At 44.0% G+C, this 27,808-nt stretch overlaps 1 protein-coding gene across 1 annotated transcript in view; it reads right to left on the reverse strand.

The window, feature by feature from the left end:
* Window positions 1–27,808, reverse strand: part of ADGRL3 (adhesion G protein-coupled receptor L3) — an 836,368-nt gene that overhangs the window by 669,065 nt on the left and 139,495 nt on the right. Inside the window, 1 exon segment of the mRNA XM_075066059.1 lies at window positions 26,159–26,225. The gene's annotated coding sequence lies outside the window, so the exon portion shown is untranslated.

A 27,808-nucleotide genomic window follows, 5' to 3' on the forward strand; every position in this document is an offset into this window, starting at 1 on the left:
AACACACAAACAGATAATAATAAAAGGTGGCATCACTATTGGGGCAAGGAACTATGGGAGGCTTTTCAGATTCAAACAAGCAATCAGCTTGAGGATGGACTTATGGCCCAGCTACCCATATTTAGTGGGAATGCACAATGACTAGACAATAGAAACCAATCATCATTAACCACCAGTCTGAAATGGAGTTCCTCCCTTTCAGTATTCTGGCGGATTTTTCCACAAGCATTTCGGTGCTTACAATCCTCGGTAATTTCTGAAGTGACACTCTAGGCAGCACTTGGCTTGGTACGCTGAGCACGGCCCATTTCAAGGCAGGAGAACACGGCGACACTGCAGCTAGCAGCAAGCCTCCCAGCTGGTAGACAAACTCACACTGGGCGGGCTCAAGCTAGTGTGCTAAAAATAGTGTGGACGCTGGAGCTGAGCCTCACACCTAGAGGATCAGGTGGCTAGCCCAAGCAGCAAATGTCCACACTAGCTCAAACCCCACTAGCACTAGTCTGCAGTGTAGACATACCCTGAGCAGGCCTGGTTGCTAGGTGTAGACTGCAAATCCCAAGGCAGGTCATGAGTTAATTCAGTGGTAATCTTGCAGAAGGGTGCAGGTGAGAGAAGATGTTCATCACTTCAGCTCTGTGCACTATACAGCAGGTAATTTCTTTCTGGGAAAGATTATTCCTGACATGGGGAGAGGGATAGCTCAGTGATTTGAGTATTGGCCTGCAAAACCCAGGGTTATAAGTCCCTTCCTTAAGCGGACCACTTAGGAATCTGGGGCAAAAATCAGTACTTGGTCCTGCTAGCGAAGGCTGGGGGCTGGGCTGAATGACCTTTCAAGGTCCCTTCCAGTTCTAGGAGATAGGTATGCCTCCAAATATTATTTCTGATGCATCTGTATTGACTAACTGATTTCTTACCCTATGCTTGGCTATGAGACAAAGGCAGGAAATAAGATGATTTTGGGGAGCCTTTTCCAGCTGTCTCCAGTTGAGTTCTTCCCTAGATAAGCAAAACACCACACCAGGAAGGGGTAATCCTCTGGTAACTTCTATTTGAAGTAAGTAGCCTAGGCACTGAAACAGCCAGCATAAAATCTAGGCTGAGCACCTAACTGCTTTCAGGGGTCCAAAGTCAGGTCTTCTGAGAGGAGCCAGGAGTCACAGGGGCCTGCTCAGAGACACTGCCATGCTTCCCCATGTTCTGCTGGCTTGGGGCAGCCAAACCTTCCATCATTTCTGAACAATGGGAAATCACACAAACCAAACACCGCACATGGGAACATGCTACGTTTCCTATCCTTTACCTGAGAACAACTGGGCAGGAGTGAAGCAGCCTCTAATAATTAGTATGGTCTCCACAATATAGGCTCACACGACTCTCACAAAGGGGATGGATTTTTTTTTAGGGTTTATGCTACTCAGATCAACTTGTTTCTCCACTCAGGAGGAGAAGCCACTAACCAGGTTTTTCCCAGAACTCCTGGTTGTAGTGGGGAGGTTCTGGCCACTGAATGGTTATCTAAAGGTGAAGCTGTTCTCTGACCCTGGTATATTACCACAGATTATACTGAAACCAGCTGGAGACTAAATTTCTAACTCCCGTTAAGGACTCTTTTCATGAATCATCAGGCCATTTGTTTAAGACAACTCTTAGTTACACTAAAAAATTGTTTAACACGAGGAGCCTATAAAATTAGAAACATGCAACTAAATTAGAGATCTACAAACCCTCTCTCTGCTTTGGGACTGTAACAAAAATCCACTTGATCTAGGCCCATTACATTTATTTTTTCACTCTTGAGATGGCAAGAAGTGACGAAACACTAAAATTTAATATAAACATATCTGATTGCAGCCTCAAGAGAGCCTAACATCACCCATTTGAAAACTTAGCAATGGAGCTGTCTCAAGGCTAGAGAGAAAGATTCAGGCACTCAGACGTGTGTTGAAGTCACATAAAGGGTAGGAAATTAAAAGCAGGGAAAACCGCAGTCTTGGGATTTTTTACATCTATAGAACAATATAAATGGTGTTACATAAACTCTTACAATCTCTTACAAAATAATGTAATTATTGTGCACTTTAGAAATAAAATTCAGAAGACAGTCGTTTTAAATCTGTACGCAAAACATTTCGGTACACTGTACCAGAGCCAGGATCTTTCCAGCAGGACGCCTCTCCGAATAAATCTAAAATATGTTGCTGTAAATGCATTTGCTCTTTATTTTAAGAAGTTCTGATGATTCTAACTACTACTAAATCTGATACATGCAAGGAGTCTCATTAGATTCCATGGGATTACTCATCTGAATATAGTCTGCAGAGTCACGCCCAAATCCAATTAAGCGCTGTGGGCTTGATTCTGTGTGGTGCTGTCTTCCATTCCCATTCAAGCCAGCTCAGAAGTCCTAGGGTGTTTCTCCAATCAAATTATATTAATATAACTGTTGATACACTGACTTTATCTGCCACATCAGAGTAATCTCCACTGAGTATGCCAGGGGCATGGGATGAGAGAGGATATATTAAAATCCAATTTTATAAAGCATCTTGAAGAGAGTTTTTAGGCCAAAGCAGGGATTAGGATTCAATCCACTGCAGATTTCCATCCAGAGGAATCTCTTTACAGTCCCACTACTCTGAAATGAAGCTCTCCCACGTCTTTTCACTCACATCCATTTTCCAAATCTAAGATTTAAAATACCAAAAAGTGGCATGAGGAGAGAGGAACAACACCGAAGGGAACACCACTAGCAGCTGTCTGTGTTTGGACATGCCAGGCAAATGAGAACCCTTGCCAGTTTCACTGCAGGGTCTTATAAAAGCTTCTCAGGACAGCCTCACCCCAACATTAATTATGTCAGCAGAACCAATGGCTCCTGACTACACAGGTATTCTTGCAGAGCAGCTCCTGAGTGACCCCCACCTCCCAACCAATAGAATAGGATGCATGACCAGTGAACATTAATAAACACGAGGTCTGGAAGGGATATAAGTCCCTGTGTTTCAGGCATAAGCCAACTAATGGGGTTTAAAACAAAACTTGCCTGGGACAGTGTATCCCAGTTATGTCCTGCAGGATTGCTTGCATCTTCCTCTGAAACAACTGGTGCTAGTCACTGTCAGTGACAGGATACTGGGCAAGATGGACTGTGGATCTGATCTCATTTGGCAATTCCTATGGCTCTAGGTAGGACTCTCCCATGCGTCCTATCTACAGTGATGCCTCTTGAGGCCATTGGCAGAACATTGCAAGCAACCTTCACAAAAGGGACTACTGGGGCAGAGCAGTGGCAGGACTGGGGGAAAATGCAAACAGTCCTCCGCAATAGTTGAGGATCTAACACAGTGGGTTCGACTATGCTCTTGCTGAAGCCAATTGCAAAACTCCCAGTTACTTAACTGGGAGCAGGAGCAGGGCCAAAAACAGCATCTTCATAGTCTTTGAAATTCTGTAATCCTGAATGCAACAAAACACTGCTTCACTTCCTAACACACAGCAAAGACGGGGGAGGTCAGGAAGCAGAGAGTCCACCCCAGCCTCGAGCTGACTGATACAACTTCAGTCAAATTACATCGACATTTCACAGTTAACTAATAGTTATTTCACTGTTACATGTCATCTTCCAGAGGTTCTTTTCAAGAATACAGTCACTGATTCAGCTGATGTGTTATTGTACATCTAATATAAACACAACAGATGTAACACGTTTCTCAAATGAAAGGCAATGTTCCAGAGCATCTTCACAAGGCCTCAGTGTTCACATTCAATAGGTTGCATTTAGCACTTTGTCTGGTGTTCCACAGCAACACAAATAAAGTAAACCAGGAAATAATTACAACTACTTTTATTTCTTGACTCATGATCAACATACATAATAAACTGCCATGATATTTTAATAGTATAAGGCCAGATCCTGCCAACCCTGATGCACTAGCATAATTTTACTCAGTCACTATATACATGAGCAAAGAAACTTAGGTGTGATGAGACTGATCGGTTCAGCGCCTAACTTTTAGGCTCCTGAAAAATCACTGGGATTCACAAAACCTGCTTTTGGTGCCTTGGACTCATAGAGTGGATGGGGAGAGATGGGCACCTGAGAATGGGATTCACAAAGCCAGCATGCTAGGCAACTCCTTGCCTCAGCTAGCCCACGGGAGATGCCAAGACGAGGAGTGTGTGCTAAGCCCTGCCCCTCTCATGGAGATATGCGCCTGCATCTAGGCTGCAGGGAGGTGCCTCCTGCTTGGGATTCTCTGCAATGAACTCTCTTGGGAGTCAGGCGCCTACACCATTTTTGCAAGAAGGCCGCTCTCCCTGATAACTTTAACCCAGTCACCAGGGCCCTTAACTGGGACATGGGAGACCCATGGTTCAAGTCCCTACTCCAGCTGAGGGGGAAAAGGGATTTGAAAGAGACTCTGCCACCTCTCAGGTGAGGGCCCAGAATATGGGATATTCTGATGTGTATGTGGCAGCGGGCGGGGTCTCTCAGTCTCACCTACTGAATCTACTCCAATTTCAATAAGTAATGAAAGATTAATGGGGCCAGAGGGGGAACAGTCATGGGAATGACTCCATATCCTGATGGTTAGAGCATTCATCTGGGCAGTGGGAGACCCAGGTCCAGGCCTTTCGCTCCAACGACTTTTATTAACTGTTCATCCAGAGTGGAACAGCTTCAATAGGAGAGATGAGGGAACCCCACCCCAGCATATCCCATAGTCCAGTGGCTTAGAGACTCACAAAAGTCATGGTAGATCCCAGTTCAAATCTCTACTTCCTCTCAGGCAAACATTTAGGCGCCAAGCAAATTTAGGCAACTACAGGGTTTGGGGGCAGCTGTGCAGGGCTTTGTGAATCCCTGTGGGGCCTGATCCTGGGGTTTTGAGGTGCCTAAGGTGGCAGTTAGATGCTTACATCCTATTTTGTTGTTGTTGTTTTGGTCAATCTAGCCCATGGTCTCTGGGGTGCCGGCAGCCAGGGAAATCCCAGTAGCCAAGTTCTGCCAGAGGCAACTGGCCCAGAGGCAGAGTTCACACCCTATCCCTTGAAAAGCAACGCCTACCCAACTGCAGGCCTTGCTAGCAAGAAAATGTCCTTGCCACCTCACTCGCTCTCCCCCATTTCTCAATCTACAAGATGATTATAATAATACTTACTTGTATGCTCCCCAGCAGGGTTAATTAGTTAATGCTTGGAAGCAGTCTGAAGATTAAAAGTACTGAGTGAGTGCTAAATGCTGGGCCAGATCCTCAGCTGGTGTAAATTGGCATAGTTCCACTTGTAGCAGAGGATATGGCCCATTATTATTTTGTCTTACTATCAAGATTATGTATAAAGAAATAACACAGGGTTATAGTAAAGTAATAACCTTCATGCTTTCTCTTATGTACCCCCTTATGCATGGGAAAAGCTGCAGAGCCATGACAGTACTGTATTCTCCTTCAAACCTCTCCTTAAAACTCACCTCTGCTGTGATGCCTACAAATGACTTGGCACTGATGAGGCAGCTGGTTTGCTGCAATCGTGGCATGGTACACTTACCATTATCATCTCGCCCAGGCTTTGTGCTGCCTGATCTGTTCATTGTTGTCTCTCATCTTACGTTTGGATTGTAAGGTGTCTGGGGACAGAGACTGTCTTTTCATTACATGTACGTACAGTGGCGAGCACAAAAATACACCAAAATAATGACCTTTGTTCTTCGGCAGAGTCTGTATAAGGCTACAGCTACAATACTCTGAAGTCTAATACCAACATTGTATCCCAGGTGAAATATTTTGAAGACACTTGTCAATTACATGTATAGACTAGACCTACTTGGTGGGCATGAGGGAACATAAAACTCGTAAGCATATAAAGCAACTGAAGAGGTTTAATTTGTGCACTCTAATGTGGTATACAACCACGTGCACTTATAAAAGAGATGGCATTTTTGCAGATGTTTATGCAGGATTTTTTAAAACCTTAAAATTGTGAACACGTGGCTTAAAAGAAAGACTGATTTGCAGAGGAAACCATCCCTTGACTAAACTAAAGTATGACTCTTTAAAATGACTCTTTATATATTATAGAGACTGGCAGGCTTGCCTTCCTCAGGGGGCTTACAATAACACAGCTGCTCCTGGAAGACGAAGAGACACAAGAAGCTTGCATACATCTCACACCAGGAAGCCCTGGCTTACAGAAGGAGAAGCACCTTCATCCTCTGAACATATGCCAAAGGGAGGTTCTTCAGCAGCATAAAGTGCCTTCCAGTTAGATTGTTTTTTTTTCCTCTTGGATAAGCCTGGCATGCAAAGAGAGAAGGAGAATCAGAGACCATGGGGTTGCATTTGTGCATGCTTATGATAAAGGGAAGCACGTTATCATGCTAAACTGGAAACACACTGTAGCTTCCTAGAGCATTTATTCCTTCGTAATAAGTAGAATGATTTTCTAGTGAACAGCTTCTAGACAGTGGGCCTGATCTAGTCTCCCTGTTAGCAGAGTAAAGTCAGGAGTAAATATATCAAAGTCAGTGGGGTTATGCCAGATTAAAGCCTGTGTAAGAGATCAGGTTCAGGCCCATTGAGTAAGCATTAAAGAACAGTTCCTTACCCTACAGTAACTGTGTATCTTCAAATTGGTGCATGTCCAATTTCCTATGAAGAAGTGATAAACTTATTAAGTTTGCACTGTCCAAAGGAACCTTGAGCAGTGCAAAATGGTATATTTCTGGGGTGCAAGGCTGAGGAGCTGGGGAAATTGGCTGGAACCTCTCTATTGATGATTCATGAGTGGCAGGGAGATCATTCAGGTAACTCAGTTGGGTGTGTCCCTGCTTCTGGTGTCGGTGTAAGTGCAGGGCCTGCCAGAGACTTGTAACTTGACTTCAGCATCACAGTGTGAGAGGCAGCCCAAATTGGTGGCACAGAGGGCTCAGTGGTCCCAAAGTTCAGATTGCACCCCAGGGAGCCCATCACACCTAGTCACTATCACTTCAGCCAGGAGAGTAAGATCTTCTTCAGAGCGAGGTGGTGCACGGAGTGTTCAGAAAGAGACTCAAATAGAGGCTCTCCAGTCTCTGGAGGACTATTTTGAGATCCCAGGCAGGAGAGGGTTCTCTGACAGGTGGGTAAGTATATAGTAGCTCTTTAAGAAACTTTAATATACTGTGGGATGAGAGAAAACTGAGCACAATTTATAGGTGGGTGATGAGCTGAAATCGCTGTGAGATGGACTCTAATGGAGCTGAGCGAAAGACCAGTCTCCTTGACATGTAGTAAATAGTCAAGAATGTGCAGTATCGAAGCCTGGCCCAGGCCCTTCTGAGCTGCTCATATTGAGAACCTCTGACATTTTAAAGAATCCATTCTTCCAGCAAAGGTTTTCCTGGTCTGTATCAGGATCTCCTGGTCCTGGAGAGAGCAGTCTCTGTCCATGGTGCTCAGAGCCAGCCAAGGTATCAGCTGCAGTGAGTTCAGGCTTGGGTAGAATACCCATCCATGGTGCAGAGCCCTGGATGAGATATTCCTGCATGGAATGGACATCTGGAAGCTAAAACGGATTCATCCATGATAGAGCCACAGAACGATTGTGGTTTTGTCTCTTCATCTTGGAGATCGCTCTGAAAATCAGGGGGATTGGTGGGCAGGTATACAGCCAGCCACTGTTCCACAGCAGGAGGAAAGCATCTGAGAGCAATCCTGGATTCAGGCCTCCTCTTGAGCAGAAGTTCTGACCCTGTGTCTCATCCTTCATGGAAAATACATCAATTGTGGTGAATCCCCACTGATGGAAGATTGTTTCTGTGCCTAATCCGTGCAAGAACCTTTCCTGATTGGTCACCAATTTCTGGCTCAGGAAGTCTGCTAAGTCACTGCCAGGAGGTGAAGGACCATCAGTGTTACCTTGTTCCAATGGCACCAATTCCCAAAGTCAATGTCTTCCAGGCAGAGTGGGGAGGAGTGGGCACCTCCTTGCTTGTTCCTGTAATCATGGCTGTCATGCTGTCTGTGAAGTTCTATACTATTGACTTTTGGAGAGCAGGCAGATGTACCATACAGGTCAGTCTGATGGCTCCAAGCTCTAGACCAGTGGTTCTCAAACTAGGGCTGCTGCTTGTTCAGGGAAAGCCCCTGGCGGGCCAGGCCAGTTTGTTTACCTGCTGCGTCCGCAGGTTCAGACGATCGCAGCTCCCGCTGGCTGCAGTTCGCCGCTCCAGACCAATGGGCACTTCTGCAACTACTAACGATGCCGGGTTTGGATGGAGAAGTAAAAGTACTTGAACATTTTAAGGGGTGCTTGGTAGCATTTCTGCACTTCCTTGTACACTGGCTGAATTGTGGTCAGGGTTCCCCAGGAGCCCATAGCCAACTCCAGCGTGCTTTCATTGATAGGCCAGGGTGATGCTAGCAGGATCTGATGCAGTTAGGATGTCAAAGAGTTTGGGGGATCTCTCCTGTATGACCATCATTTCTATATCCAGGGTCTCCATGATGAGTCAGGGGATCCAGGGGCTGGCTGGACTGCCTTATCAGCACTGATGGTCTAGGCAGCAATGGTATGCCTGACTCCTGAGCTTCCTGGATCAGCAGGAAGGGGGCCTGCTACGGGACATGTGGCATGATGGTCCCCACTAGGGCCAGTATGGCCAAGGTGGCACATTGATTGGGTACTGGCCTAGGTTTGGCTGATCAGCCCATTGACATTCATGTCTCTGCTGGGTCAGTGCCCTGGAGGGAGGTCTCCTGTACCAACTCAAAAGCCACTTTTAAAGCATAGCACAGGGGCATCCCCACTTGACAACAGTGGGACTGTGTGATGAAGAGAAAAATTCCGAGAGTGGTGGTGCTGAGGGGTGATGTGCTCAACTCTGGCCCCACTGCCACATAAGGACAAATGTAAAAGCAACAAAGAGTCCTGTGGCACCTTATAGACTAACAGACGTTTTGGAGCATGAGCTTCGTATTCACCCACGAAAGCTCATGCTCCAAAACGTCTGTTAGTCTATAAGGTGCCACAGGACTCTTTGCTGCTTTTACAGATCCAGACTAACATGGCTACGCCTCTGATAAGGACAAATGACATACCTGGAGGGGGTTCCAACAGTTCGGTGTGGGTTTGTGCATCTCAGGCCCATAATTGGTGCCAGTGCCTTTGCTGGTACCAGTGCTGGCAGTGTCAGCTAGTTTAACACCACTCCTCGGGCAGTGCATTTAGGCGCCTTGTCCCAGGAGCAGTGATGTCTTTGTTCCTTTCTATGGGCAGTGTTTCTGTGTTTGGAGCCACAGGTGGTCTCCACTTGGTCCTACCTCTTGGTGTCAACTCTCAAGAGGATTTCACTGCTGCCAAGGTCAGCGCTGGATCCGTTGGTGCCAGAAGAAAGTGTCGGCATTGGCTGCCTTGACAGCCCCACTGCCAGAACAATTGGTGTTGATGAGCCCCAGGCCAATTTTGATAGGGTTTTCCTTCCTGTCTTCTGCTCAATGCAGGACCAGAGTGCAGTGCCAGCTGAGAGAGAGGCACTTGCTGAGGTAGATGTCTCTGCCAGGTCTGAGGCAACATGTGGCAATTGCTCGGGCAGGTAAAGTTTTAGCCGCATGCCCCTCAAATTGCGAGTCCTCAACAAGAAGGATTTATGCAGCAAGGAGATGTACTTCCCTCAGACAGAAAAGATACTGTCTGTACCCACAAACCAGGGAGATGAGTCTGCCACAGGTCAGGTAGGGATTAAACCCTGAATCCTTAGAGTCCACTGTGGCAGCTGGCACTGGGTGCCTAACCCCACTGTACAGGGAGCAATGTCCAGGCGGTACCCTGTAGGCCTTTTATTTGTATTTAAATGGCCACCTAAAAATAAACAAATTAAAAAATGTGAAGAAGGATTTCTTCACAAAATGTACTTTAGAAGTTAAACGAAGAGAGTTGTGGGTCAGATCCTCACCAGCTTCCATCTCTCGGCTACTGATAATAAGAAGGAAGTGAGAGAGGATGACAGATGCTCTGCCCTGTATGCCCATGCGTGGGAGTATGCAGCGACACAGGGTGCATGCATGGCCTGAACAGACATGGGTATTCCAAAAACAATCTAATTCCTTGGGCACATATGTACTGTGCCGGGATACACACTAAGCACATACTCAAATAATAATTACTAGACACTTTTATAGTGTCTTAACAATGCCTATTGAAATGGATGTTTCTGCCTGAAGGAATTAGCATACAACAGACAGGGCATCTCATTCACTCCTACCTTATTTTTCCTCTACAAGTTGCCAATATATGTAGACAAATATTGCAAGCCACATTTGTACCATACAAGAAAACTGCAGACATGGGCCCCAATCCTGCAGAAACATACACACATACTTAACTTTAAGCATATGATTAAATCTATGAAAGTCAAGAGAGCTACTCATATATGCATATGTATCCTAAAGCATACGTGTTTACTGGACAGAGGCCATGAAAAAAGCTGCTTTTATAAAAAATTTAAATAAACTATTCTCATGAGTTCTCACCATATAAAGACCACGAGTGACCTTCAGTCTTTTTGGACATTTGAGAGAGAGAGACTCAAGTTGTTTGGCAGCATATGGCCCGTGCTGAACATTTTAAATACCAAATGGAAAAAAGGAAACTGGTTCCCAGTGTAAGAGATTTCAATGATTCCAAGAGCCACAGAATTTCTTCATGCCCTTGTTTCAGAGAAGTCAAAACCAAAGAGAAATTTATGGCTGTCAATTTGAAGGCTCTGACCTGAAGTCCTGGCACGTGGAGCAATGCTGCCGCACTTCAGATATGATGGCATCACCATAACACAGTAACACATTGTCTAAAAGACAGGGTGCCCGTTGTTACACACCAGTCATGCGTGATGTGGAAAAGCTGAAGGCACCGTTGAATCTATTAACTTTAGGGCATCAGGCTTTTGGTTCGGGAAATTGGACAAAGCTGGATATTTGCTAACGTGGGTGCAGATCGTCCTCCTCCAGTTTGTTTCCTATTCTGTGTCTCATTGAAACTTCTCTAATTAGAAAAATATATCCCTTCTTCCTCCCCAGGAGGATGTGGCATAACAAGATGAGGTTCTGGGCCTTCACCTCTAGAAATCCAGGGTGAGATTTTCTAAAGCACTTAGAGCTGGCCTCTCTCTGCTCCCAACCAATTAGACTATGTTGACCAAAATACACACCACAAGTATTCTAGTTTTAAATATACCCTTAAGCACTAATTCAATTTTAAGATGAGATTTGTAGACTCCTAACTCCACACTTACACTCCTAAGTAATAGACCTGATTTACAAAAGTAGTGAACACCCATCAGCTCCCATCAAAGTCAGTGAGCTGGCTACACAGCACTTTTCAAAACCAGGTAATTTAGGATTTGATCCTGTTCCCATTGACTTCAATGGTGCAGGTATAGGGCCTTATTAGGAGCCTACAACCCCAATCTTGCAAAGACTTACAAATGCACTTAGCCTTACGTGCTGTGACTAGTGTTACTGAAGCCAATCGTACTGCTTACAATATGGAAAGAGGAGTAGGCATGTAAGTTTTTTGCAGGAGCAGAACTTAAATATGGATTTAGGAGCCTAACTTTACGCCTTCCATTTTGAAAATCCTGGTCAACTTTTTTTGGTTTTTTGCATATACTTCTAATTGGCATAACAGCTTTTGCCTTCTACACAGAGCCACAGGAGAATCATCTCTGACATCAAGCTAACAAACTATAGCGATGAGGTTCAATGCAACATTAGACTTGCGGCCATAAGCTTATGAAAATGGCGATGACCGTTCCTGTCTCAGGTCTTTTTTCCCATTCATGTACTGTACTTTATTCCTCTGTAATTTTTTCTTTTAAAGCTTAAAAAATCCAAACCTGAATCTATAATTCGTCTATCTAAATGATTGACAGCATATGTGAAGGAACAGCCTGTTAGTCCTGACTGCTGGAGTAATGAATAGAGAATCTGACATGTTAAATTCCTTCACCTCCAATTGGAATAATAAATTATACACTTTCATATCATCATAATACTAAACTTCTCTTAAAAATAGAATTATTCCTTTGGGATATATTTATAGCAAAAAAAATGTACCCAAAGCTATTAAATTTAAAATATCTTTATATTAATGTAATTAGATTGAATCTTTTCTCTCGCATTTTTAGGAATCTAGAAGTAGGGCCTGTTAATGTGGAGCCTACATTTTCAAAAGGATCCCTTCATTTTGGCTTGCCTTTAGCTGGCCCTCTCTGTTCTGCAGTAAAGAAACATACACACGGTAATGTCACTTTGCTATGCCGTAAGGGATGCCACTGCACGGAGGAATTTTTGCTCCTTCTCATTTAGGGCATGTTCTCACCTGGGCCCACGGTGCTCCACCATACCTCTCTGATGTGGACGCTGCAGCATGAATGGAAAGATTGTTCAGTTCGTATTCACGTAGTTCTCTTCAAGCAGGATGACATTAATGCGAAGTGGGAACCTTTTTGTTCGTGCCCCCAGCATCCACACAAGGGATTACACTGCAGCGCTTTGGTGGGCATTGCTATTCAGTCCCCTGTTGTACAAACTGCAGGGGCAGCGTATCTGCACCTTGATTCAATTCAGTCTTTCTACTGACTTTGACTGGAGCAGGATCAGGCTCTCGCAGTTCTACCAGCATTGCCTTTTCTACACTGTAATAAACCCTTCAAACTTCATCCTCAGGCCGTACAACTTCTGTGAAACAAATCATCAGGTCAATTCAGTTTGTTTCACAAAGTACACAGCCTAAATATAAAAATACAGTCATGAACCGCAGGGAAATGACTAAGCCAAACTGAGTGCATTTAAACCCTTCAATTTAGTTTGCATGGAAGGACACACGGTTTTAAGACTTTTTCTGATTTAGACTTTAATCAAATTGCTACATTCTAAGACCTTAAGACTCAGATGTGAATGGTGTTATGCACGCACGAACGGGGCTCAGGAAGGATAAGGCACCCCCTTGCTCCATTGCACAGACTACCTGCACCACAGGGGGCAAGAGAAGATTTAACATCTGCATGTGGGTGGGAAGTAGGCCAACAGGGTCGGAGAGCTCTCCCCCAGCTCCACACATTAACCAGTGCAGCTGAGCTGACACACCAAGGGAAGTAACTGGGCCAGTCATAGGGCTGGAAAAGATAAATCCCCTCCATCACCTCACCCCAGAATAAGGCAGGGAACCAGGAACCAGACTGAGTCACAATACATTCTCCAAGTCTGGTGCAGCACAACGAATTGCTGCCCTTACTTGTGACAAAGCCACAGTTGAACCCTTGGTGGGGAGTGCGGGGGAAAGATGGGAATGGGAATACAGGAAAATGTTGCACTTCCACTCAGCTAACCTTCCTACCAAGTGACCGTAGGTGACGCAGTTGGCCACGTTGTTTCCTACTGAATATCACATGCCATGTGAAAAACTAAACCTCAAGCCATCCGCACTAAGAATTCCACCCCCTTTCATTTCCATCAGAACATAAACATAAGAACATAAGTCCTTTCTTGTCTTCAGTTATAGTTTTGTGTCTTGATCTGAGGAGGTATCTTCTCTTTCAGGAACAGTTTTCACACTTGGGAGGAAAAGATTTAAGTAAAATCTGAGACAAGGGAGGATTTCCACCATCTCAGCAGAAATCTTCTTACATCCCAAATAAATGCAACTTATTAATTTATAGGGCCATCCTCCTAATAATGCAATTACCTGTCATGGGAGATATATCCGTGTATTGTCTGGGGAATATGATCTCTGTGTGTTCTACATATTCCCAAAAAACTTTACTTGCAAGTTAGAACAGAAAACACTGGTCATTTTCAATATTTAAAATAAATTTTAAAAAAATAACAATGCTTTAAAAAATGTTGGACTGGGACCAAATCCCAAAGGTCTTACTGAGTTTTTACACAGTCCCTCGCCCAGGAAATTTAGTCCTAATGGAGACTCTGGTTGTTTGCCTGGGTAAGCACTGTGTGAATAGGCAGGTCCTGATCATACCTCTCGGTGTTAACACACCAATAACCCAGATCCAGTAAAGCACTTAAGAAAACACTTAGCTCCCAGTGAAGTCAAGTGCATTGCTGAATCAGGGCCAGTGTAAGGGTCCTCTTGTAGCATTCCCTCTGCCTTCTATTGGGGAGATGGGGTTTGTCTCCCAGCTTTCCTTCCACAACCTGTGAGAAAAATCAAGGGTCAGACCCACAAAGCTGGGGGCAGTCCTGAGAGGTGTCCTGTACTGGGGGATCTGGTAAGGAGCACAAAGCCTGGTTGTATTAGCTTTCTATGGAGGTCCCACCTGGATGTGGACTTGTGGGGGAGAGAAGGAGGAAAGAAAGAAAACAGGACATTATCTGCATCTTTAGACACCTAAAGACCTTTGAAAACCAAGCCCCATGTGTCCTGCTTGGAGTCACCCTAGTTCACTCACTCGTCCACTAGTACATCCCTCCCCCACATGAATTCCTGGTCTCATGGAGCACCCTCTGCAGTGTCCCGAGAAAGGGGAAATGTTGCTGGGGAACAGGTTGTCCCCACTTTCCATGTGCACAAGGGGAAAATGAGATCCACACACTAAGAGGACCCTCCGTGAGATGATCAAAAGGCCCAAGTTGGACCTTTGTAAGGGCTGTGAGAGTTGGTCTATTGTTCGTAACTGAACAATCTCTGCCAAATCCCACCCCCCACCAGTTACGCTGTTGAGAATTAATATTTTATTATAATGTGTCATACAGTAGCCCCTTAAGAGCATCACCTGATATTGGGACCCCACTGTTATAAGCACTGCAGAAACAGATAGTAGGAGACAGTCCCTGCCCAAAGCACTGAAGTGGACAGGATAGACAAAAGGTGGGAGGCAAAAGAGTCCCAGAGGGATGGAGCGACTTGCCCAGGGTTACACAGCACATCAGTGATAGAGTCAGGAACAGAACCCAGGTCCCTTGAATCCCAGTCCAGTGCCCTGCCAACTAAATACTTTGGCACCAAGAACTGAATATGGCCCAATAGGTATGGCTTCCAGCACATGCAACAACAGCACTGTACTCTCAACCATCTTTACAACCCTATTACATTCTGAGCATTTTATGCTTCAACATTACACTGCAGCACTGCTCTGGAGCCTCACACCTCCTGCCATCATGTGAATTAGAGCAGTGTTTCTCAGCTACCGGTCCATGGACCGACACTGGTCCCTGAGATCTCCCTGACACAATTTAGGAACGCAGCAAACCAGTCCCTGGTATCCGAAACACTGAATGAGACAACCAAAGCCATGTGTTATTCCAGTTGCTGTGGGGCTGATAAATTGTAGCCCAAACTCCATCAAGAGCTTGGTCTTTATTAGTCCATTCTCCATCATTCAACATGTCTATAAGCTATTGCCAAACAGATTATACAGAATATTCCATTTATATCCTGCAATCAGTAAGTAGGAAGCAAATTACATTATTCTGGTAACTGTTTAATGCTTGTCACCAGACATTCAGGCCTATGAAATGCTTACTTGCCCAATAAGTCGAAAACACACTATTCATCTGAATGGAAACCACGAAAAATAGCTGCAAAGAAATCTGTGTTCTAGCGTACAGTAAGAAGGAAATGAACTAATAAATACTGAAACAATGCTTCTTAATACACAAAGTAACATTTTAGTAATGCTTGAAGTTAATATGTACCATTTTGTTGTTTTCTGTGCACACTCAAAACGCCTTATTCTTTCCATACCATAAACTCTACACAGTACAAGGTGAGATCAAAATCAGTATTCAGGACCATGAAAATTAAAAGCAACATGAACTATTTTAGTTTTGCCTACAACATTTTCTTATCTGCTATTTTCCCTCCCCTCTCTCTGGCCTTACTATAATCTTTCAACTATATGATAGACTTGTGGGATAAAAATATTTCCTAACTTTCGAGTTATAGTAAAACCTCAGAGTTACAAACACGGTGGGAATGGTGGTTGTTCATAACTCTGTTCAAAACATTATGGTTGTTGTTTCAAAAGTTTACAACCAAACACTGACTTAATACAGCTTTGAAACTTTACTATGCAGAAGAAAAATGCTGCTTTTAACCATCTTAATTTAAATGAAACAAACACAGAAAGTTTCCTTCCTATGTCAAATCATTTTTTTAAAACTTTCCCTTTATGTTTTTAGTAGTTTACGTTTAACACAGCACTGTACTGTATTTGCCTTTTTTTTTTTTTTTTGGTCTCTGCTGCTGCCTGATTGCGTACTTCCGGTTCCAAATAGATATATGGTTGACTGGTCAATTCGTAACTCTGGTGTTCGTACCTCTGAGACTCTACTGTAATACCTTAAATACTTTGAGGAGCTAGGCCTAAGCACTGAATCAACCTGTGGGACCAGCTTGTGGCTTTTCCATCATTGGTCTGATCCTGGAGATTGTGCAGAAGTGCAATGCCCCAGCGAGTAGGTACAACGACTTCAGGTGAAATGCAGCTGCTGCAATGCTTGTAGAAAGCTGTTCATCTTCATGGAACAACTTATGCTCTGCTGCTTCCCTTGGGGTAGCTTCCAACCCCTGAGTGCGCCAAAACCCAGGGAAGAGCCCAGTGACTCAGTTGTATCCCACATGCCCTCTCCTTCAGGCTCTGGGATCTTGCTGGTCCCTGTGATGAATGAGGCCCTCCCTAATTCTGTACTTTGGTCTTAGGAAGAGGGACATCTTTCTAACCTCTTTGCTCTTCCCCTCCCTGACTCTTGCAGGAGTCCTGGATGCTTAGCAGAGCATATGATTCTCTCTGCCTCAATGTAGGACTCTAGAGAAAGACGGAATTCCTGCCCCTCCCACCCCCCACCCCACTGCTAGCCTCTTTGCAACCTATCAACGTACTACTGAGAAATAAGAGAATTAATTATTTATCTCGTTTACGGAGTGTCACACTCAGCCCCACTCAGAAAGCTCTCCAGCTCCACTCAGAATAATGCAGGGGTGTGATCTCATTATTATGCTAGTGGAATTGCCCATCCACCCAGAAGTACAATGGACTTCCTACAGAGTGCTGTCAAGTGACCATGTAAACAAATTGAAGGGGTGTGGAGAAGCAGGTCTAGCTACCTTGAGTGTCACTTAGGAGTATACAGTCTTTAAAATACTGAGTAATGAAAAGGATGAGCTTAAGGCAGGGGTGGGCAAACCTTTTTGGCTTGAGGGCCACATTGCGGTTGCAAAACTGTATGGAGGGCCAGGTAGGGAAGGCTGTGCCTCCCCAAACAGCCTGGCCCTGACCCCCAATCTGACCCCCTCCCACTTCCCATCCTCTGAGTGCCCCCATCACAACCCCCCCCCCTCCGCTCCTTGTCCCCTGATCACCCCCTCCCGGGATCCCTCACCCCTAACCACCCCCGGGACCCCATCCCCTATTCAACTCCCTGCTCCTAGTCCCCTGACTGCTCTGACTTCTATCCATACCCTGACTCCTGCCTGAGGACTCTCACACTTATCCAAGCCCCTGTCCCCTGACCGCCCCATCTAACCACCTCCTCCTCCTCAACTGCTCCTCGGGACCCTCCACTCCCTTATCCAACCCTCCAGCCCCCTTACCATGCCACTCAGAGCAGCATGTCTGGCAGCCGCGCCACCCAGCCGGAGCCAGACACACTGCTGTACTGCCCACACGGCAGCATGACTGCGGGGGAGGGAGAACAGTGGGGGAGGGGCTGGGAGCTCACACGCCGGGCTGGATGGTCCCGCGAGCCAAATATGGGCCACAGGTCGTAGTTTGCCCACCTCTGAGTTAAGGTCTACACTTTCAAAAGTGGACAGTGATTCCAGGTATCCTCCCAATTTGAGACACCTTAAAGGTGTTTTTAGAAATGCTAAACACCCACCTTTTGCAAAATCCAGTCCCTTTATGGTGTCTCAAGCTGGATACCCCAAAAAACAAGGCATCCAGAAACACCAGTCACTTTAGAAAACATAGGCCGAAGAGTGGAGCTTGCAAAAGCACCTAAGTGGCTTAGAAGCACAAGTAGTCCCACTGACTTTCAATGAGATCTGCATTCCTGAGTAACTCAGATGGTTTTGAAAATGCAGTCCAAATTTTAGACTTTCTAGCCCAGTAAGGCCTCCTGTTTCCAATTACAGCAAACTATACAGGCCTCTGCACTATCTCTACATGCAAAACACAAATCCACTCCTTGCAAGGACTTTGGCTCTGTGAGACCAAGACACCTTTAAGGATTGAAGATCAAAGCCAGTAAGAATTGTGATATGAGGGAAATTAGAAAAATGAATCCATAAAGCCTATTGTTGGAATAATTTTACAAGTCAGAAGGCTCGTGCATTTACTTTTGGAGACAGTGAAGGGGCATGTAGCCATACAGTCTGTCTACAGAGTTGATATTCTTAAGTTTTATTCAGATATATAATAGATCAGTTAAACACTCCATTGTACATGTGTTACAACCAAGCCTTACAAAATCTGTCAAATTACAATCCCTGGAAAGCTCGCCAGCCAAACAACTGTAACAGGCAATTTGAGAAGATACTCCCCAGGAATTAAAATTTTGTAAACATACATTTCAGCTAATTGCATTCTTGTTCTCGGTACACTGAAGGCACCATTTAGCCAAAGCATTTGTCAACAGAGTTTAGTTCCTTTAATTTAATGAACACTGAGCCTGTGTTAGGCTCAACTGGTATATGGTCAGGATCAACATGCAATGCTAATGGAGAATGGATGTCTAATATCATTTCAAGTGTTTAAGTTACAGCCAAGTCTATTAAGGAAAAATATTTTATCTGTTTTGCTCAGGCAAACAGTGAGACAGATTTGAAAGAGTTTCCATGGGAAGAACTGATTCTTAAATAGTCACATAGATCAAAGAATGAAATTTCCACTATTAATTACAACTAGCATGTCCAAACCTGCAGCTGGAAGTGATTATTTTGCCAGCAAGTTATATCATTAGTAACATCAATACAGTATTGGTGCTGTCATGACCCACCTCACTTTTTAAAAGCAATATGGCTGCCCCCAACAACAGGCTTAGACAGGACAGTGCCAATTGTAATTCAGAACAGAACCTCACACTCCCAATGAAGTCAGTGTCAAAACTTCACTTCAGAAGGACTGGTCCCTTATTTGCAGTTCCATTTCACCACTCAGGTGGATTATCCATTATACAAAATCTTTACATCAAGAATGTGTGCATTTCTAAAAGTCATGTTCTACCCCAGCCACAAGTTATCAGGCCGAATGCAGGAATCACGGGTAGAATTCTCTGGCCTGTGCAATGCTAGAGGTCAGACTCACTATATGATCATAATGCTTCCTTAAAATCTAGTATGTCACATGAAGAAGAACATCTTAGTTTTCAAACTTTCACACTTCTAAGCTGAATCATATGGGGTAACGCTCTGCTTAAAGCGATGGTAGTGACCGAGAAAAAGCAGAAAGGACTGCATTTGGTGGGAACACTGCTCTACCTTCTAAGAGTCATCTGAATACAGTAGTTGTGTCTGTTCCGGTCAAGGTAATTTCCCAGGGAACTATCTGTGGAATCCATGTACTATGCACTTTGGGAATTTCAGAGACATAAGAAGAGAGGTTGATATTTTCTAAAAGATATTGGTCTTCATCTGTTCAGAGAAAAATACATTCAAACACATATAGCATTTTAGAGTAATATTATTCTATTACTTTCCAATGATTAGGATATGGCTAACCTCTTTGAGGAGCTAGTTATACCTTCCAGAGGTTCCTGCTATACAGTCAGTTTTGACTGGAAACTCAAAATGTTGTTTAAGGCACTAAGCAGCAGCCAAACAGTTCACGTTGTCCTCATTGCACTGGCAGCTATCGTTCCAAATGCTAAAGTTATCTTCATGCAGATTTCAAAAGGCCAGTGTTTATGCATGTAGATTCTGAAGGGCATTTGCTGGATGGCTGACACACACTGACAGCAAGCACATCTCCAGGAATGGAATGAGCAGGAAAGACTGCCTGAATAATTGATGTGCTTTTACTCTGCCCGATGGCCCAGTTATTATATTGTTCACTCTCTTCAACTGCCTGTGGTTTCTAAATTAATTAGAAATCTTAATGTCATGGCCAACCAGTTAAAAAAAGGCACTGAATACAAAATAAGATGGGAGTGGTATTAATGCCCTTGAGCCCTGGAAATTCTTACTTTGGCCTGGTCATGCAGAGTATAAAACACAGCCAGGTTTCTAAAATTCAGTTTCTCTGAGTAATCCTGGTTTCTGAGGTTATAAGGGACTCTTATGCCAAATGTATGAAGCCTCAAGAGTAAAACTCCTATTTCATATGGGTGAGGATTCAACCCAAGTGGTCCATCATGACAGATGCAGAAAACACTACCCTAGAAGAACTCACACACGCCAGTTGGGATTCTCTCAACGTGATGGAGAACAACCTAAATATACAAAACATACTTCAACCAGAGCTGCCGTTACCTAGTGCCACATTGCACAAAATGTAAAAAACCCTGTTAAACCTAGTGGTACACTTGATCTTAGCCAAAAGGCCGAGAAGCGATGCCTATAGGTTATCCAGCCAAATGACTAGCCAGGAATCCTTCCACAGCTAAAATAAACTGCTCACTACTTACTGCCTCATCTCAAAGAGAATGAGAGAGGCTAATAAATGTTACATACTCATCAAATAGACAAATATGACAATAAACACCAATTACTATTGGTTTGTACCATGCATAGCCTTATTTTCTTACAATACCGCGCTGGTTCTACTAACATTCTAAATGGAGAGCGTCTACAGCATTTCAGAAAAGCAATGGGAATAATTCAGATATTTGAGGATTACAGCATACAGGGTTACTTTCCAAGTCCTTGGAAAGCGTTTAGCGATTGCCTATTTTTGCGGTATTTTTTAATTTCCTATTTTTCTGAAAACAGCAATAGAATTTAAAATCTGATTTACAGCTGTAAGCACTCAAAAACATAATAAATAAAAATGAATGGTTTCACTGAAATTATTTTAAATTTCTCAGCTAAGTTTGGGACTAATATTTCACTTTCCTATAAAAGAGCACTAAGTAATCAAAATGTCAAGTAAAATACAATAGTGCAGCATAATCTCTCTCTTTGCCAACATATAGCATGTTATTGTAACCTGCAGGATATCTAGAATATAATTCTACAGGAGCCATTAATACCTTTTTATGTTTCCTTTTTTAAAATTCAGGGACTTACATGATTTTACAAAAAATCAGACTGTGATTCTCTTTCTAACATGCATAATACAGCATGCACTCAGAACAATGAGTGTTCAAATCCTAATAGACAACTATCCCCAATTACCATTTACAGATAACTTGTCTCTGAATTATCATTTCAGGTGGAGAGAAAAAAAAAAACAAGCTGGCTAGATGACAGGGAGATCTCAAAGACAGAAGTTCTCATGGAGCTTTAAACAGCATTATAATTCCTAATGCAATTACTTGCTAAAAGAATTTCACCCATCACCATTAGCAAGGCAATTGAAATCTGTAAGAGCAGAAACTACAGAGGGTGATATTTCTGTAAAAAAACCAATACAGTTATATTTAAACACTTTTTGGAGGCTAAACATTTGGTCCATACATTTCCCCTGCATGTATGCTTGCCAGGTATATATTTGGTATTAAACTGCAAACACAGCACACCCCTATAAAAAGACCTGAAGCACCCATATGTTTCATAGACTCAGATTTTAGGTGATCATGATGGTCACGTCTGGGTTTAGTCTGACTTTCTGCACGTTGCAGGCCACAGAACTTCACCCACCCACTCCTGTAATAGACCCCTAGCCTTTGGCTCAGTTACTGAGTTATCCTCAAATCATGATTTAAACACTTCAGGTTACAGACAATGCACCATTTACTCTAGTTTAAACCTGCAGGCAACCTGTGACCCATGCTGCAGAGGAAGGCAAACACACACACCCTTGCCCCCCCAGGTTTCAGCCAATCTGCTCTGGGAAAAAATTCCATCCTGATCCAAATATGGTGATCAGGGAACCCTGAACGCAAGCCCCACCAGCAAGGCACAGAGAAAGAATTCCCTGTAGTAATTCAGAGCCCTCCCCATCTAGTGTCCCATCACCGGCTGCTGGAGATATTTCCTACTGGCAGTCACAGTTGGGTCACATGCCATTGTAGGCAGTTTCATCGTACCCCTCCCCCACAATAAAACTTATCAAGCTCGGTCTTGAAGCCAGTTAGGCTGTTTGCCCCCACTGCTCCCCTTGGAAGGCTCTTCCAAACCTTCATCTAATTTCAATCCTAAACTTGTTGCTGGCCGGTTTATATCCATTTGTGCTTGTGTCTACATTGGTCCCTAACTTAAATAACTCATCTCCCTCCCTGGTATTTATCCCTCTCGTGTATGTATAGAGAACAATCATATCTTCTCTCAGCCTTCATTTGGTTAGGCTAAACAAGCCAAGGTCTTTGAGTCTCCTCTCATAAGGTAGGTTTCCTCTGGTCATGCTAATAGCTCTTCTCTGTACCTGTTCCAGTTTTAATTCATCTTTCTTAAACATGGGAGACCAAAACTGCACACAGTATTCCAGAGGAGGTCTCACCAGTGTTTTGTATAATGGTACTAACACTTCCCTACTCTACTATAAATACCTTGCCTGATGCATCCATGGATTGCATTAGCCTGTTTCACAGCCATATCACATTGGCGGCTCACAGTCATTCTGTGATCAACCAATACACCAGGTCCTTCTCGTCCTCTGTGGCTTCCAACTGATACATCCCCAGCTTTTGGCAAAAATTCTTGTTGTTAGCCGTTAAGTGCATGACCTTGCACTTTGCATTGTTAAATTTCATGCCACTTCTGTTAGTCCAGTTTTCAAGGAACCATTTCTGACTTTTATGCCTTATTACTTGTATTCACTTAAAATATCTTTCTCTCTCTCTCTCTCTCTGTAGTTAATAAAGTTGTTTTCTCTAAACCAGTGTGCTCAAGCTGAAGGGTCTGGTAATGCCATGTAGGGTAACAAGTTGTATGCATATTATTCCCTTAAAGAAATAACACACTCAGTGTATTTGCACTATCCAGGAGAGGGCTGGGCAGTACAGGACATGCGTCTCTGGGGGAACACGTGGGACTGCAAGTGTGCTGGGGTCACCCTATGATAATCTGTAAAGCTGTTGAGAGCCAAAGGGTGGCTGGCTGGCTGTAGCACACACACAGACATTACTGGGAGTGGCTTGCATGCTGGAGGCTGTTTATGAGCAGCAAGACATTATAAAGGGCCCCCAAGCTACAGGGCAGGGGTGACACAGCTACTCAATACTCTCGATTGTGTCCTGGTATGTCCAGGCTGGTCTGCAACCCTCCCCTACAATTTTTTCCCCCTTTCTTGGGATGCAGGCTTCAGGAACTCTGACAAACCTCCTCCATATTCAGATCCTTGAATTCTTCAGTCCAATCCATCCCCCTAATTCCCTGATTTTTGTTTGCCTTTTTCAAATCAAAGACCCTTGTTGCAGACTTATTTTTGTTTATCCTTCCATTTAATTTAGACTGAACTAGCTCATGATCATCTGAACCAAGGTTGTCCTACTTGTTAGCATTATCGGTACTGGCACAATCTTTCCTCTTAATGTCCATTCTCCTACCCTCTCCTGTTCCTTTCTCCATTGCTGCATCCTCTCTTTCTTGATTTCCCATCTGTATCCCCTGAACTCCTAGTTTAAAGTTCTTTTAATCAGTTGTGCCAGTCCTCTGTCCATGAATGCCTCCAAGTGGTCAAACATCCCAAAGCCCACCTTATAGCATCATTGCCTGAGCCATCTGTTGATCACCATAATCTTGTCTCACCTTTATTCTTCTCCTGTAGGGACAGGTAAAAATTCCACTGAAGATCACCCAGGCCTCCAATCCCTTAAGCATCTTCCCCAGCCTGGTACAATCTCCCCTGATGTGTTCCAGCAGAAATCTAGCAGTACCATTTGTTCCTATGTGAAGGATAATAATTGGCTTTCTTCCTCCTATCATTAGGATCCGCTTCGAACTCAGATCTACATCCTGTATCTTAAGCTCCCAGCAAACAGCACATCCTTCTGTTATCCAGATCAGCTCTGGTGATAGGCCTGCCCATTCTTCTCAGTAGGGAGTCCTCAGTGATGTAGACTTGCCTCTTCCTGGGATTGGAGTGATTCTCTGGCCTTCCTCCTCCTGTTCTTTCTGGCTCCCAGTTCTCTTCTCTTTTTGTTCTTCCTTGCAATCTTCTGTGAGTCATCTTCTCTCCTCTGGGGCTCTGAACTCTGGCTATCTCTACTGCTTCATCCCCTCTTCCTGTAGGACTATCTATTCTTCTCTTCTTCCTTTCTCTCTCACCTCTGTAACTACCGCTGCACGCCTTCATTATCCAACTCAGAAAACCTGCAACTCAACTCTATTTCTCCATCATTAGCCGGTCTTGACCTCTGCCTGCTTCTTCCAGTCACATACTTCCATTGGCCACATTCCCCACCCAGCAGTCTCCCCTCACAGTTCTCCAGTCCATAGTTTCCACCTGCATCTCCAGACCTTGGATCTTCTCTTCCATAAGCACTTCATACAAACAAACAAAACTCTTTTCGGGTCCCTGCCCCAGGATAATGTACATCCCACAGCTTCCACATCCGGTTATCTTCATTGTCTCTTCCATTCTTTGGGTCACAACCACTGCTGCCTCTGTATCTGTCATAGTTTTCCTGCCTAAACACCCGGCAAGAGAAAAACCAACCCACACACAAAACAAAACCACAACACCACACACCGCCTTCCAGAAATTCCCCTTACAAACTCCCTCTCAAACTCTCCTGTTTTCAGCTCTGTTTGTTGGATGGCTTCTTTCTAGGTCTCCTAATCATGGAAGGCCCATCCCCTGTTCAGGGCTCTGCTGTGATCAAAGGCTCTGCTGCTCTCACAGCACACTTCCCTCTACCAGGCTTTCCTGATGAATGTGGAGCTAGATCTACTTCTAGACAAGAAATATATAGGTTTCTAAAGCCTACACATGCCTACATAACAAAAGATATCCTTGTAATATTCTAGTCTATTTATTTTTGCTGTCTTTGCTTATTGATCACTACTGAAGCGTGCTGTGCTAATTTATCAAGGATGCAGCAATGCAGAGGTAGAGAATTTAAGTCATCACTCCACTGCATTTTTCAAAAGAGAGCAGTGAAATAATGTCTCATAATAATCCTTTAAATGTTTCCGCAGGCTCTTTCCTGATCTTCATGTAATTTTCTCTCCTTAGGTTCTTTGCATTTTGGTTACATTTTCTGGTGAGTTAGTTTTCAAAGTCTGCTTATTTATATTAAAAACATCCCACACATACAATCTATGTATTTTCTTTCACTTTAAACTCTGTGGCATCTCTGATTTCTCCCCACTTTGAAACTAAACTTTGGGACCCATTCCCTCCCCTACATCCCGGCGCAGAGGGAAGTCTGCACCCCTGGTTCCATGCCTTGGAATCACAAGAGGAAGGAGTGCTTCCCCACCAATGGAAGCCAGCCATGGGTGACATGAGCTCTGCAGCGCTCACACAAGTAAGGTGAGGAAACCCTCCCAACCTTGTAGAGCAGCTTGGCAAAATAACTAGAGATTGAGGCTGTAGTAATGTACATGGCTTCCCCTTCTGCTGTTTGCAATCCCTTCAGTCAGGAGCTGCCCTGAGCAGTATGGCTCATGCAAGAGCGATGACCACCATTTTGTTTCATGCTAGAGATTGAAACAGGGACCTCCACCCTTGCCCAAAGCTATACAAGAATACTAAATAGCTATACCAGGTGAGCAAAGCAAAAGTAGATGATTGCGCAACCTTTTTCACTGGAGCGTATGAACACCTGTTTTTCTCTTTCACCTCTTTAAGCATCATTTCACAGTGTGATAGTCTGCATCTTTTTATTTCATCAACATCTTGTTTTGTTACTTTTATTCCCATATTGCTCTTATAGAAAAGGAGCACTGTAAAGAAATATGACTGTGCCTATTAAATGAAATTTTCTAATACCATAAACAATGACAGTACTGCTATAGATTTGTACAGTGTGAAACACTGAACAGTTATCTATACCAGTGCTTCAAACATTTTGCAACAGCTAACAAAGAAGGCTAGACTTTGTGAAATAATAATTACCTTATCTTGTTCTTCAGTTGCTAAAAATCCATACGCTATTTTTTGCAAATTACTGAAATCAGCATTTCTGGAAGAAAAAAAAAAAGAAAAAAATTAGGCTCATTTACACTTGCCTCTGAGGACTTATTACATAGCTATGAAAATGTTTTTCTGATACACGTTCCCAACGTACACCAATGAGCACAGTGCTTCCGGGTTATATAGATCTGGTTTATTAAGGACTATGTTAATTTTTAATGTGAATATTTACATAGCATATCTTTGTACGGAAAGAAACAATGGTGCATACCTCCCCCAGATTAAAGAAAATACTGACAGCTCTCAATGCCAATTAGAAAGAAAAGAAGAGAAAAGAACATTGGCAACGAAATGGCTATGTACTTCTGCTACATATCAGAAACATTTGTGTATTTATATAATTCTAAGGTGCAAGCCCACTTCCATTTTATATCAACTATTCCATTCAAGAGGTGCAGGAACGAGTTCTTATGCCTTAGTTTTCTTTCCCAACTTATTTACACATCTACTACATTTCTATAATGTACAGGGAAGGGACAATGACATTTCATTTATGAGTCACATATTAAAATGACAAAAAAGAAATTAAAAGCCATTAAGTTCCAGTAAGGTGGAATCCAGTGTTAATGAAGTCTAATCATTGCCAAGGAATCACCTAAAGCAGCGTTTTTTTCTAAATCTTTCATACTATGGACTATTTCATTGGAAAGAGATTTCTTCTGTGTCATCTCCTCTACCAGATTCCAAGTTCTCTGCTATGTGCTTATCAAGAAATTTCATTCTACACACTGTCGGATCTCAAACCAGAGGTGGTCCAAGCAGAGGTGGATTAAGGTTTCTTGGGGCCCCGAGCCAGAGCAAGTGGGAGGCCCATCCCCACCCCTTCCACCTGTGCTCCTGCCCCCTCTGCATTTGACCCTGCCCATGGCCCCACCTTTTTCTGCCCCTTCCCCAGAGCCTCACCCCAGTTCCACCCAGGGTCCCCTCCCTGCCCACTACAGCCCCTAGACCAGAGAAGCTCTATCCCCCTGCCACAGCCCCAGGCTGCAGAAAGAGTAACAGCTCCCCAGCCCTGAGGCTGTGGCAGGCAGCGAGAGCTCCTCCAGTCCCAGGGCTGCAGCAGGGATCCCGGTGCTGGGGTTTCCCCTGCCACCTGCCAGCTTCTGCCAGGGATGGGGTGGGGGGTGCTGGGGGCTTCCCCTGTGGCCAGCCAACTTCTGCCAGGAACAGGGTCCAGGGCAATGTGGTCTTCCTCCACCCACCGGTGGGAAGCGGGGTTGAGTGCACGGGGGTTTACCCTGCCCAACACCAAGGAGCAGGTCAGAGGGGTGGGGGTGTGACTAATCCACCACTGGGTCCAAGGACCAGGGGTTCAGAACGATCAACCTATAGCGGAATTCTAGCCCCACTGACTTCCCTGGGTCAAGATTTCACCACTGGAGTGAGATATATCCAGAAACTAGAGGCCCTTTTCCTTTGAAGTGATGCCCAATGAGCCTTATTCTGAGTAGGGATATCAGTCCACAGGTGAGGACCCCACTGAATAAAATGATAGCAAATTTCAGCACAACAATGTTGAACCTTGGTCAGTTAATGGAGCTATATAAGGTGACATGGGTGAAATCTTAGCCC

The sequence above is a fragment of the Chelonoidis abingdonii genome, chromosome 5 (genome assembly GCF_003597395.2).
Source record: "Chelonoidis abingdonii isolate Lonesome George chromosome 5, CheloAbing_2.0, whole genome shotgun sequence".
NCBI lineage: Eukaryota > Metazoa > Chordata > Testudines > Testudinidae > Chelonoidis > Chelonoidis abingdonii.